The 14,100-nt window shown below is 44.4% G+C and overlaps 1 protein-coding gene across 5 annotated transcripts in view; it reads left to right on the top strand.

The window, feature by feature from the left end:
- The first annotated feature begins 4,565 nt into the window (after positions 1–4,565).
- The window catches only part of UBE3A (ubiquitin protein ligase E3A), a 35,735-nt gene continuing 26,200 nt past the window's right edge, over positions 4,566–14,100 (top strand). For 2 of the 5 annotated variants that reach the window (XM_035114765.3, XM_088667677.1), the window contains exons 1-3: positions 4,566–5,104; positions 6,566–6,680; positions 12,349–12,416. The gene's annotated coding sequence lies outside the window, so the exon portion shown is untranslated. Of the gene's footprint in view, positions 5,105–5,249; positions 5,322–6,565; positions 6,681–12,348; positions 12,417–14,100 lie in introns of those variants that run through there. The other 3 variants (XM_035114766.3, XM_035114768.3, XM_088667678.1) reach the window with 2 other exon arrangements.

Raw genomic sequence — 14,100 nt, 5'->3', positions numbered from 1 at the left:
TTATAACACTCTTCCATTTTCTTCTAGTTGTGGGGGTGGGGGATGGGGATGGGCCTCACAAGTGGAGTAGCCTAGGGCCTCTCTTCATCTAAATCTGGCCCTGACCCTAAGCCTGCAACTGAGAGGGTTGTATAGCTCCCAAGCCGTAATTGCTGTCCCCAGTCACAAAAGAACACCTATTGTTTTAGAACCCCTTCAGCTTACATTTGGGGCAATATTGTCATCAGCGCTACAGATAATGTTAGGGATGCGGGTGGCGCTGTGGCCTAAACCACTGAGCCTCTTGGGCTTGCCGATCGGAAGGCCAGCATAGCTGCCAAGTTCTCCCTTTTTTTAAGGGAAATTCCCTTATGCTGAATAGGCTTCCTCACGAGAAAAGGGAGAACTTGGCAGCTATGAAGGCCAGCGGTTCAAAACCACTTGATGGTGGTGAGCTCTTGTTGCTCTGTCCCAGCTCCTCCCAACCTAGCAGTTTGTAAGCATGCCAGTGCTAGTAAATAAATAGCTGTGGCAGGAAGGTAAAACAGCTTTTCTATGCGCTCTGGCTTCCATCATGGTGTCCTGTTGCGCCAGAAGCAGTTAAGTCATGCTGGCCACATGATTCGGAATGCTGTCTGTGGACAAACACTGGCTCTCTTGGCCTGAAAGCGAGATGAGTGCCACAACCCCATAGTTGCCTTTGACTGGACTTAAGCGTACAGGGGTCCTTTACCTTAGATAATTTTTAAATGACTATTCCTGTTAAATACAGCAGGAACAACTCACAACCAGCTAATACAAATGCCATCCTGGAGTTCCCTTTCTCCATGTAACGGCTGCAATAAATAACAGCTCTCTGAATGCCTTGTAAAGTTTAGGTACTGCAAGTCATCTACCAGGTCATATGAGGACACAAGCCTATGGATTTTCCTCTGGCTTGTTTTCAAAGGTGACCTTACACAGGCCATTCCTTTCACTATACATTCTTGCTGGCACTAAAACCCATATTTAACCTGACAGAATGTGACAAGATGATGATTGCCAACTAACCCATGGCTGCAATTCTACCCACATCTACTTGGGAGGAAGACCTGTGGAGCTCCGTGGGATATGCTTCTAAGTAACAATAGTTAGGACAGAACTGCTAGCAAGAGATAAACTACAGGCTCAGTAGTAAATAAACTTGGGGGATAAAAATGAATGCTTATACCTGTATATCAACATCAGCCTATCTTTCTCTATTTATGCTTTTAACATGCATAATACTATTAGCATTCAAACCATAATAGTAAGATTCACCTAGCCACCATCTACTGTGATAAGTTTTATATATAAGCTAAGCTTTCCAGAAAGCCCCTTGCTAAGCTCCCCTCTGCGTGCATCTCAGGGTGACACTATATGAAGAGCCTCACATAATGTCTTCCTAGAAATACTGTATTTCCTTCTTTCTGCAAAAGCCCTGTAACTTCCAGATGTGCTGTCCTCCTCTGCCACAATAATCTATTGGCCAACTCCCAAGAGACTGCAATCTACTCACAGAGTTAAAAACAGGCAGTGTTCAGGTTCTTGAGATTTTTTTAAGGGAGGAAAGCCCCTTTTTAGGTGTTCAGGTCAAAGTTGTTGAGCTTCTTTGAGGGGAGCCAGTGATCTACCACAGACGTCCAGTGATCTACCGGTAGATCACGATCTACCTGTTGGACGTGCCTGATCTATATGGTGCCGATTTCAAACTATGATGCAGTGCTCCACCAAAGCTTGAAACAGCATAAGCCACTTAATTTCTTCCAGGAATAATTGGGTAAGAGACATCGCTATATTAAGTGTTGGTCAGAACCCAAAACGTGTTGAATGAAAGTCCACATTCATGTGTCAAGTTAGTCGTCTGAGGTTAATGTTGTGAACTGTCAAAAGGTAAAGCTGCCCTGGGCATTGTTGACACAGCTAGAAACTCAGATATATAAGCTAGACACCAAATGGCTCATTGAACCAGGGTTACTGTGGCAAAAATTGAATGCCTAGTTGGCATTTGGGGGCCACACAGCTCGAAAGTACCGTGTTTCCCCTTTTTTAAGACACCGTCTTATAACTTTTTTCCCTCAAAAAAACACACAGTGGCTTATTTTCAGGGGGTGTCTTTTTTTTAAAAAAAAAGTGCTGGTACAACTGGGACCCACTGGCTCAGGATGCTCGGTGCTCTCTTCTGCACATTGCTGGGCGCGTTGTTGGCGCTGCCAGTTCCGAGCGCCTGCAGGGTGGGGTGGGGGTGGCAGTGCTTTAAACCCCCAACCCTGTAGAAAGCAATGGAAGTTATGGACTGTAACAATCCTTAAGAGGCGCAGGTCTTAAAAAACCCCTGGTATCACCCTTGAAGCACAGCCTTCCAAAGTCAGGGGGGAATAGGTCTGTTTAGACAAAGGAAAGGATCGGGGGTGATTCTGTGCCCTGGGACCCACAGAACTACTTTAAAAATCCCAACCTGGGGGGGGGGGTCAAATAGTGAAGCCCCATAGCCCTGTAGCAACAGAAGGCACATTCTGAAGCACCCGAGCTGTTCGGTTCCATAAAAAATCCAGGAATTGTAAAATTAACAACAATAATGGGGGGGCACTCTATCCAAAGAGTTAAGAAGGAATGGGAAAGTGTTGAGTTATATATGGAAAAATATGGAAAGGAAAGTTAGTTAAAGATAAAAAATAAATAATTATCGCAAGGGGAAAAATAACATCATAAAGGGTAATAATATTAAATATAAAATAGACAACACAACAGAAAAAGCAAGTATATGACTAAATGAGATCGCACAGGAGTGAGGGAAGTGGGGAGAGAGGGAGGGGGGTAAGGAATGGAAGGAGGCAATGGTTGGAGGAGGGTATAGGGGGATGAATTAAAGGAAAATTAAGACTGAGAAGCGCATGGTTTTTGTTTTTTAAAGATGCAAAGGCTTGCAATCAGCCAAAGTATAGAGCCCAACTTCTAGGAGACTGCGATCTACTTGCGGATTTATAAACTGGAGGTGATCTACCCCCGTTATATTGGTGTTCAGGTCAGAGTTGTTTTTAGAGAGAGGAAATATCCCATTTTTGAGGTTAAAGTAAAAGTTCCTGACCTTTTTTTTATAATGAGGAAATGCTGCTAAAACTCCGTTCTTCATTCCACGAAGGGGAGAGGGGGCGGGGCCGGGTGCTCAAAGACAAAAGAAATGGAAAAGGAGATAGCGATCAAATCCAGCCTCGCATTCATGCAGCCGTCGGGAGAGGCAGGGGCTGCAGCCGAGTGCTGCTTCACAAACAAACGGGGGAAAGTGCTTAGAACCCAGAGAATCCAGCTGAAAAACACGAAGCAGCAACAGCAATTGCACACACACCATCCCAAGCCAGCACAGTAACCAAGTCCCAAAAGCAAGAAAGGACTCAGCAAACACTGCTGCGGCCGGCGTTGCTGCTGCTGACTCGGGGAGCTCAGTGATCTCTTCCGCACAGCGCCTATCACTATGGCTTATTTTCGGGGTACGGTTTATATTTCTCAAATGCTTAGAAATGCTGCTATGGCTTATTTTATGACTACGCCTTAAAAAGGGGGAAACACGGTAATATTTTTCAATACAACTTTTCAGTTCCTGAAATTCGTTCTGATTGTGCAGATAAAATATAATGGATAGAGTTCTACAGGTTGTATTGCTAGTGTGTGAAAACAGTCAAGATCCAAGGATCCCTAGGCATGCACCTCTAGACGGTGGAGACGTCAGGCGCCATCTTAGTGCCAGTGCATCTTCACTTCGTCACAAGCCAGGTGCAAAATGTACCCGGTGCCTGGAAAATTTTGAATGCTGGTGGAGGATGGTCCATAGGGCAAATAGGGAACTATGCCATCAGCCTTAGCTCAGCCTTTCGTTGACAGCGTTGGGTCTCCCAGCCTTGGAATCTACAAGCCCCCAAGAGCACCAGGCACCACAAGGACCTCGACATAAATGTCCGCATTCACTGACCTGTATGTCTAAAACTTGGGAAGGAGAGTGATAGATTAATATATGCACACTTCTTGGGAGATTATTTTATTGCATTCTCCATGTTATTTTGAGCAGCTTTGAGCATGGCTGCACCATGGAGAGAGGGAGTACAATTTTATATTATTATTTCATTTCATTTCATTTTAAGGGAGTACAAATAGCGGCGGTTATCTGCACTCTTGTGTGAATAATGTCAACATTTCTGAACGTCCGGGGTGATTTTATTGATCCGGAGAATTTCATTTCTTCCCTTCGCTGGCTCCCCACTGCCAGACCCCTCACTCCACCTCGCCTGCCTCCGCCCCAAGGGCACGGAGCTGCCCTGCCGCTCAAAAGCAGACGAGAAACCTGGGCATGGCAAGGACAAGACAGAAAAGGCCACGCGGTGGCGAAGCCGATGCCTCTCCTGACATGGCTACTGGCGGGGAAGGCCCCTCCCCTCCCCAGCCTCCCTCTTTCTATGGTCCGGGGCCCTTGCAGAGCGGCCGAGCACGCCAGAGAAACAGAGGCACAGAGAGAGAGCGCCGAGCAGCGCTGCCCCGCACGCGGTGCATGCTGGGCCACCCCCTCCCTCCCCGCCAGTCCTCCGAAGCTGCGCCGCGCTTGACACCCGTGCCTCTGGTCTTTTCTTCCCCCTCCCCCCTTCTTCTTTTCCCACTCCTTCTCCCTGCCCCTGCCCGGCCGCTCTTTCTCTCTCTCTCTCGTCATTCCCACCCTCCCAACATGGTGGTGCTGGGCTCCGGGTGACCCCGAGAGGGCGGAGAAGGCGGAGGCGCAGCGCGGAGGCCCCTGCTCAGCCATCGCCAACCATCTCGACAGCCGCGCGCACGCCTAGAGCGCCTAGGCGGCCTTCCCCTTTCCCCACCCCAACCCTCACTCAGCTCTCAGGCAGGCCTAGCCAGGCCGTGCCGGGCCTAGCGCCTTCCCCTTCCTTCACAGCCCTCAGCGGTGGCGGCGGCTGCTACCACCACCCTGCACAGCGGCCTAGGCTAGGCGGCGGCGGAGGCCAGAAGGCGACGCGGAAGAGGAGGGGCGGCGGCGGCGTCTCGCTGTCAGGGGCAGCCCGGCCTGCTTGCAAGCGGCGCCTGCTGGGCCCAAGGCGGGAAGTGGCAGCACCAGGTGAGTATCAGGGGGAAGGAAGGGCGGCCTCTCCCCGCCCCGGGCACTTGGTTCCCCTTCGCAGCCCCCCGTGTGTGGGAGGGGGGTCGTGGGTTTGAGGAGGCCGACCCTTCCCTTCCCCGGCCGCACTTTCCGCCCTTGTGCGGGAAGCGAGGGAGGAGAGGCGGACGAGGAAGCGCCGTTCACAGCTTCTCCAAGGGCTGCTTCTTATTTTTATGTGTGTGTTTTTTCTGCAACAGTGTGAGGAGAGGCAGTGGGTTTGTTTGGGGCGGGGAGGGAATTGCAAAAGTGCCGGGTGCTCCATGTCTGCAGCCCCCGGGCGCGCGTATCGGAAGCCGGGCCTGGCTGCGCACGCTCACCCGCCCCAGACAAAACATGCTTATCAAGGCCTTAAGACGGGAAAGTTGCCTCTTCGAGTGGGGCCAAAGGTCTGATAAGCCCGCAGCCTTGTTCCCCCAGCAGTGCACTTTGCTATTATATTATATACATATATTAATATATGATGTTATTTAGGTGGGATGTCTATTATTCCATTGCTGCTGTTGGCCTGATCTAACCTGCTTTTTCCTTTGTTCATCCTCCTGCGAGCAGGCTTCCGCCAAACGTTTGCATGCAATATTTGTCCCTGAGAGTTAGGAGCGGGACTCCTGGTCCACGTGGGTAGCATGTCTGTTGGTCTTGTGGTTGTGTGTAGTTGCCATCGAGCTGAATTTTGTGGTGGCTATTGTGTAGCTTGATGGTTTCCGAGTGGAATTAGAAATCAGAAATGTGCACACTTTCCCCACAAGGTTTTGTTTCGTTTTTTAAATTGGGTGACTAGAAGCCACAATTCCCTCCCGTAGTTTAATCGGATAATTGATGCTGTCCTTTCACCTCTTCATCACTACTTACTATCCTAGGCTTGATGCAGGTGCCTAAACTGAAATTGATGTAAAACGTTGTAGCTGTTCCTCATGTAGCATTATAAACAAATATTCCATAACAAATGTTTACATTTAACTATGTTTTTTTAAAGAAATTGCAAACTCTGGGCAGATTTGTTTGGATTCAAATTTGGGCTTCTGCAGTGGCAGTTCTGTTACTTCTGAAAATTTCCCAGTTAGAAAGCTGGACCTTAGCTCAGGTAACCTCTATGCAAGGCAGTATATATGGTCAGTAAAGGGACTAGTTTTCCGTGTTCTGTAGAAACGACGATCAGAAGTAAGAGGATGACTGACTTTTAAAATACATCTCTTCTAAACATGTGGAAAATGTGAACACAATTTTAGAGCATGTTCAAGCATCGCAAAATCAACCTCAGATTAACTCCAGCACCACTTTGCTGCTGTGTGCTAGATGAGTCCTTGGGAGCCTCCAGTCAATGGATCTGATAGGCCCACTGAGCCTCAAAATGTTGGCCCACCAAGCTATTTTTGGTGAACCACCTTTCCCATGTCTGACTTATAGATTCTTTCTTTGCAGTTCTGGCCAGAGCTGCTTCTTCCTTTGCAGCTGCAGCTTGAATTCAGTCTGAAGCAGGAAGAATTGGGAGCACAAGAGTATGCACCATTTTCTCCTTTGCAGCTGTGGATTGAAGGTACAATTAGCTGGCTGACAGGTGGGCAGTCCCGCCCACTTGTCAAAGTGGCTCATGAAGGGCTGGATATGTATGCATCCAGCTGTCTGATCCAGTTGCATGCCCCTGTGCTAGTTTTTTAAAAGTCCAAATTCACTTAAGTAAAATTCTACAAGTTAGGTTGACAAACAAGTCTGACAGGGAAATAAACCCATACTAGATATTTATTCGACTGAAGGAAGTAGAAAAAGTACACCAAGCTGGTGCTAATAATGTATGTAAGATGTTATAGTTAACTTAAAGCTAAAGAAATTTTCTGTTCACAGTTTTTATACCATGAATGTGTCACAGGTGTGGATTTTAGTGGCAGTGTTTGCTGAATCTGATGACTGCAACGCCTAAAGATAGTCCAGGGTTTTTGATTAAGGGACGGAAACTCTTTCAGCCAGATCTATGCCACTTCTTTTCCTTCAGCTGTCTCAGTGTAGGCACGCAAATCTCAACTAATGGGATATTCTTGGGAGGTTGAGGGTAATGAATGTGCACTCTTTGTTGAATAGCTCTGGGAGGGAACGTGTGGCTTGCATCCGTCCCGTCCCTAGTATTCTTCACTAAAGATAGAATCTCCACTACCATCATTGGATGTTGTAATTTAGCTTGGATGACCCCTCCATTGCAGCAAAAAGGATTAACTGTATGATCAGGAGGGGTTCTGAAGTAGGAGGGAGTTAAAAATAAGCCTGGTCCATAGTCCATTTGGTGACCAGTTTTCATCTTGTATGTATTGCCCTGATTCTGGCAGACTTCAAAATAGTAATACCTAAGTGTTAAAGCAGAGAACACTTGCTAAAGTGAGAGCAGTTTTCTCCAGCAAAGGAGATATGTGTGCATAAGTGAATCCAAGTACTTGTTGAAAGTATAAAATGCATGGGATATGTATTCTGATTCAGGGGTCGCTACTACATGCGACACAAGCCAACTAGAGGTGGATTGGGGATGTAATATTCACATTTCAAAATACTTAAGGCAATATATATTATATTTGTGGGTGTTATTCTAAGCACAGCAACTATAAAGGAAATGGTTCTACAGTCTGATCCACATGTTAGAAAAAATATCTAGTGCAACTAGTTCCTTTGCTGTGAAAGAGCCCTAAACGTCTTTTCAGATGCCTTTGCTGTAAGGCTTTTCTCCATTCCCATCATATCTCTCCCCTCCTTTTTATTGTTGGCTCATCATCCCTGCCTTGATGGGAGCTTACGTTAAGCAACAACTTGAGGGCTAAATGTTCCCGACTCTTGATATACGAGATAGAGCCGTACATGAGCATGAGATGATCAGTGATCTGGAGTGCGGAGCTTCTGTGAATAGAGGATACCTGCTGCTTTGGATCATCCTGCTCTCACACATGTAGGGTCCCAAACTGTGTACAAATGATATATACACCCCCTTCTTGTGTGTGTGATTTACATACTGTATTAAGCAATCAAAACACCTGAAAAGGGCTTATCACAGTCAAACTCTGTTAAACTTTCCTGACTGGGGCTGTGATCTCACATAACATCAAACCACGGTTTGCTCAACAAGCAACAAATTTTCTAGCAGATGAGTGAACAAGCCATGGCTTCTTTCTCCATAACTTGGTTTGTTTTCCAGCTGTTCTTGCCACGTGCCTTTGTTGCTTGGCAAGCAGCTAGTTAAGGTAGCCAAACAAATCATGGTTAAGCAAATCTGTTGGGCTTTGAGAGGATGACAAACCATAGTTAAAACAAGCCATAGGCATGGGCTGGTTTCACATAATAAAACAAAACCTTAGTTAGAATAAACAAACAATGGTGTAGCATTATGTGTGAACTAGGCTGTTATTGGAAGCAGCAGAAATGTAAACACATGGTTTTGTTTTATTTATAGAAAAAATGAGATTGGTACAAAATGTTAGACAATTCTGAACTCCTGTGTTTCCTTAATAAGTTTGTGTGACATAGGGTTTAATTGTTTTCTCTGCTTGTTTTTTTTTAAAAAAATAGTTGGATTTTAACTTTATTTTCAGGGGTGAGGTATCCAGTATGCCATTTTTATTTAGAAAAGTTTATCTGCTTTTATCTTAGACGTAAAGCAGTTTAGAGTAAATATGCAGGATAATGCAAATAATATTTCTGTTGTAAATTAAGCTCTTCAGTCTCTTCCTGGTGTTTTGTGTATCTTCATGCAGTTTTGCCCGCAAATGTGCTATCTGCTTCATTTGCTGGTGTTTGAGTGTTCTAGTAGGCAGTTACCAACTAGAATGAATGTTCTGCTAATAGGAAAGCCTAACCTGCTTCACAGGGTTATTGTGGGGGTTAAATAAGAAAGGAGAGAACAATGTACACCAACTTGAGCTCCTTGGAGAAAAAAGTGAGATATATGGTAAATTCAGTCAATAAATAAAGACCCCGATTCAGCTCTGCTTGTGGACGGTGTTGGAAACTCGGATATATAAGCCAAATGGCTCCTTAAACCAGGGGTACACTTGCCAAAACGGTATGTGTAGTTGCCATTTTGGGGGCCAGCCACTCAAAAGTCGTATTTTTAAATACGACTTTTTGGTTCCTGAAATTTGTTCTGATTGTATAGATAAAATGTCATGGATAGAATTCTACAAGGATGTGTTGTTAGTTTGTGAAAGCGGACCAGATCCAAAATCTCTCTGGCCTGTCCTCAGATGTCTATACAGTGGAACCTCGGTTTACACCTACCTCCATTTACAAAAACATCCGTTTACGAATGCCGCAGACCCGAAAGTGTTTACATCTGGGTTCCGCGGCGTCGGATGCGCAGATGCGATCTGCGCAGCGCGTGCGTGCGCTGAAGCACTCTATCAGTGCTTCACGCATGCGCAGAAGCATGCCTTCGGCAAGCTAATGCCTCGGCGAGCGAACGCAATCCGTTCAGCAAGCGAACGCCTCCGCGGAACGGATTGCGTTCGCAAACCGAGGTACCACTGTAATCAATTTAATTCTAAACTGAACAGTTCCCCTATTACTCTCCCTTCTCTTCTGCTTACCACCAGGAGAAATCTCCTGTGCAGTGGACATGGTAGTTTGTGGGATGTCCTTCCCTTAGACATGTGGTTGGTGCCAATAACTAGTCAAAACATGCCTATTTGCCCAGGTGTTTAAGGGTTTTTTTATTCCTGATTAATCAACTTGCTGGCTTTCCTCCTGTCTGAATTTTATTACTCTTATGCTTTATTTCTAAAGTTTGTAAAACTGCAACTTATTCTTCCAGGTAGCTTTCAGGTATAATACTTCAGGGGTGCAGTGGGATCATTGAAGAGTTAAATCTAATCCCTCATTGACAATATTTTTCCTAAACCGTGCTGTATACCAATTGGCTAATGTAGTTGCTTAGTCGTATTTGCTGTAAATGAATAGAGCACTATATGAAAGGTTAAACTTTGTATCCAGGTTGCTTCTTTCTGTTTTACTTCCACTCCTTCTCTAGTATTGCCTAACTCTATTGCCTTGTGAACACCAGAAACATAAAGCAGCGTACTCTCTTTAGAATTGTAATCTTCCCTGGGGTCTTTTGATGAAGCCTTGGATACACATTTTCTCAATAAATATGGACATTTTGGCCCATATGTCTTTGGCCACATTTGCACATCAGGCTAAACCACGAAATGCAAAACTAAAGCAAGCCCAACCAATCCTTAGATGCTCATGTCCTGTCCTCTCATGCATCTGGAAGGAGAAGCTTTTACCTTCATTTTCCCTTAAGCTGTGCTTGTCATTTTGTCTGAACCTGGGATCATATTTTATCACTAACTGTGGTCATTTTCTATATAAGCTGACTTAATAACCGATGGTTTGAAATTGGCTTACTTTGAAACTGACCATAGTTGGTGTTAAACCACAACCCTGGGTTAAACAGAATGACAAGTAGCGTTTAATAGAAACTGAAAGTAAATGCCTCTGAAGTTGTTGTTCTGGTTACACAGGGGAGCGTGGGAGAACCACGTGATTTGAAACATGCACGTGGTTATTCCGATTCGTGCATATTGTGGCGAGCCTTAGTTTAGTGTAACTTGAGAATGTGGCCTTTGTTTAAAAAGCTAAGCCCTCCAAACTTCCCAGAAGCTGGGGTTGGTTAGGGCAGAGCAATTTATTTTTCTAAAAGGAAATGTACTTCCAGCAGTGACTAGTGTGGTGTGGCGGAGCCCCACTCCTAACATCTAGGCTGGACTGAGCAAGGCATTGGTGAGCCTGGGGCTGCACAGATGCACCAGCAGAACCAATCCAGCATTCCTGCTCATGCATCTGTACAGCTCCAGCCTCCCTGCCCCCCCCTCCAGGTAAGCCACAGAGATACCCTAGCTGGTATTGTGTACTTGTTTATAAAGGTTCATAATGAGATCTGAGCAAAATCACAGTGCTCAGATAGAGAGCTTTAAAAATAGGAAAATGCAAGTTCACTCTGTTAGGTATACTTGATGATGATCTAGTGAGGAAGGAGATAGTATTTTCTCTCTCTTTTAACAAGGGCTCATTTGTCATTTGCATAACAAACATAATCAAAAAGAAAACGTAACCTCAAAATCAGACAAGTTTTTATAAAACATTGTTCACCTTTATTTCATACAAAAGAACTTGGCTATGAATTAGAATAAGGGACGCGGGTGGCGCTGTGGGTTAAACCACAGAGCCTAGGGCTTGCCGATCAGAAGGTCGGCGGTTCGAATCCCTGTGACGGGGTGAACTCCCATTGCTCGGTCCCTGCTCCTGCCAACCTAGCAGTTTGAAAGCACGTCAAAAAGTGCAAGTAGATAAATAGGCGGGAAGCTGAACGGCGTTTCCGTGTGCTGTTCTGGTTCGCCAGAAGCGGTTTAGTCATGCTGGCCACATGACCCAGAAGCTGTACGCCAGCTTGCTTGGCCAATAAAGCGAGATGAGCGCCACAAACCCAGAGCCATCCGCGACTGGACCTAATGGTCAGGGGTCCCTTTACCTTTTATGAATTGGAGTCAGATCATTGGTCCATCTGGACTCAGTATAGTCTCCTGGCAGTCACTCTGCAAGGTTTCAGAGAGGTATCTCTCGCATATGCTCTGCAACCACTGAGCTATAACCCTTCGTTGTAGTTACTTTAAGCTATGGTTTAATGTGAACAAGCAGCATGCTGGTACAAGCTGCTGAAATTGCAGGCAGTTTGCTTCTCTCCCACTCCTGCTACTGTCAGGAAACAAAGCATGGTCTGACTTGTTGTATCATCCAAATTAAGTTCATGGTTTGTTTCTGTCCAAACAAACCATGAGCAGAAGCATGCTGGTTCTTCACAGGAAACCAGGTCATTTTGTCTATGGTTTAATGTGGCATGTGAACCAGGCCAGTGTTCATGACATGTGACCATTTTTTCTGGTTTTAAGAAATTATAAACACCGGCATAACATTCTTGGATCTACATTTAATTTTAAGCAGGCTGGGGTTTTTTTAGAAAATAAGAAACTTTCAGTACTTAAAAACCATTTACAAGAGTAAAAATCCAATTCATTTTTTTAGATGTCGGGTTTTTTACAATCTTTTTTATTCATTCTGAGTGCAGTAAATAGTACAGCACTCTTCTAAAAGAGCATCATGTAAATTTTATGCATTAGAGATCTTAATCTTTATATAACTGATTAAAAAAACTGAAGTAAGATATTGTATCGTAGGTCCGCAGCCAGTTGAAGGCCGTTTGGCAACGTGCAAGAGCAACCTGCTGAAGTCCTGGAAGAACATGGTATGTAGAATAGTTCTATCTTAGATGTTGTGTTTTTATCACCAGAAATAATTTCTCTTAATAAAACTGCCTTACGGAGAACAAATTTATGAAAGAAAACAATATTTATGAAAGTATTATGAAGTGCTGAATACTTGAGTACTTGATTGCCATATCATGTGCAATGGTATTTTGAAAAATTGCAGTTTCCATTAATTAGCAGGTCAACCATATGAATGATGTAGCCTCCAAGTTGCTCCACAAACTCAGAATGACTTGACTACTGTATGCTAGTTGCTTGTGGACAGAATATAAATTGGATCAGCTTTTGTCTTTCCTTAACTGCTGAATGAACTTTTGGTATGCATAATGAATGGCATACCTATTGTAAATCTGAACACTTTTGACAGCTCATCTGGTATTATTCTTTTCCAGTATCACCTTTTTGTCAATTGGCTAAATGTCAAAAATCTCATGTTGCTACCACATTCCTGGAAACAGTCCTAATTCACTTTATTTTAACATCTTATATTAAGTAACCAGTTTTAGTCTGGTTTCAGGTGGCGAAGGAGCACAGAAAAACCACAAAGCAAGCTAGTTTTAACTGCAGTCTGATTTTATTGTTGCATGATGAAATACATGCTGAAATTTAGACATGCAGCTTGCTGTTGGTGGGGTTTTAAAATCTCCAGTACAACAGCAGCTTTTAATTTGGTATAGTAGGAATTGTGAAGTCTTACCAAATTATGTCCTTTGTGCACTGGTTTGTGAACAAGAGAAATAAGATAAGACACCTAAGTAGAGAGCAAGACAGTTATATCTCCTTTACAGGGTTGCCCAGTCCAGACACTTAAATGCATTCTGTGTGTTGAAAACCTGTTTGTAGGTGCCCCTTCCAGCCCACTCCCAACCGAAATGAATAGGCAGCCTTTGCAAGCAGAGGCTGTTTGCAGACAGTAAATTACTGGTGGTCTTAACTGAAAATTGTATTTTGCACCCAATATCGGCTATTATGTGAAAGTAAAATTATGTTGGAATGACGCTGATTATGAAAGCTGACTTCTAGCTGAATTTACTTTTAAACTGTTCTTGTCTGTTGTGCTGCTTTCACATGCATAATCTGTCAGTTCTTGGATGATTTCTGAGATTGGAACCTCGGGTGGCAGCCAGTGACTGCTCAGCTGCACATGCACTCACAGCATCTCTGGGTCAGCCCACCTGCTTTGCTGTCCAGAAAGTTGCTCCCAACTTTAATAAGATGGGCAATGTTGATCACTATTGACCATGCATTCATTCCTTGCACAATTTCATTCTGCACACTCAGCTTGAGGATTTGGAGGCGTGTGTTGCATGCCTCTTATTTTAGGTCCCTAGTTGACTTCTTGTGTTATGTAATTGGAGAGCTAAAACTCGTATAACAATGGGGCCAGCTCTATCCAGATGATAGAATATAGGGCACAAGGCTCATGTGAGCACCATGTTCTCAAGCATAAATTCACCTCTTGGAAAATGTGTTTATCTGTAGAATAAAATAAGAGATGATGAAATTTGGTTTTTGGCCAAGGGATTCTGGCAGTTTTAAGTTTCATTAGTATATTTCATTGCGCACCAAAGGCATCACATCTTATACATAGAGAGCAGTCACTTACAGGGATTGCAAATTGGTAAAAGCTATGAAGAAATAAACAGAAGTGTTTCTATTCTA

Source organism: Zootoca vivipara, chromosome 4 (genome assembly GCF_965207765.1).
Source record: "Zootoca vivipara chromosome 4, rZooViv2.hap1.1, whole genome shotgun sequence".
In the NCBI taxonomy this organism is placed as follows: domain Eukaryota; kingdom Metazoa; phylum Chordata; class Lepidosauria; order Squamata; family Lacertidae; genus Zootoca; species Zootoca vivipara.
The sequence above is the reverse complement of the archived record's forward strand: the minus strand, read 5'-3'. Positions and strand labels throughout refer to the sequence as shown.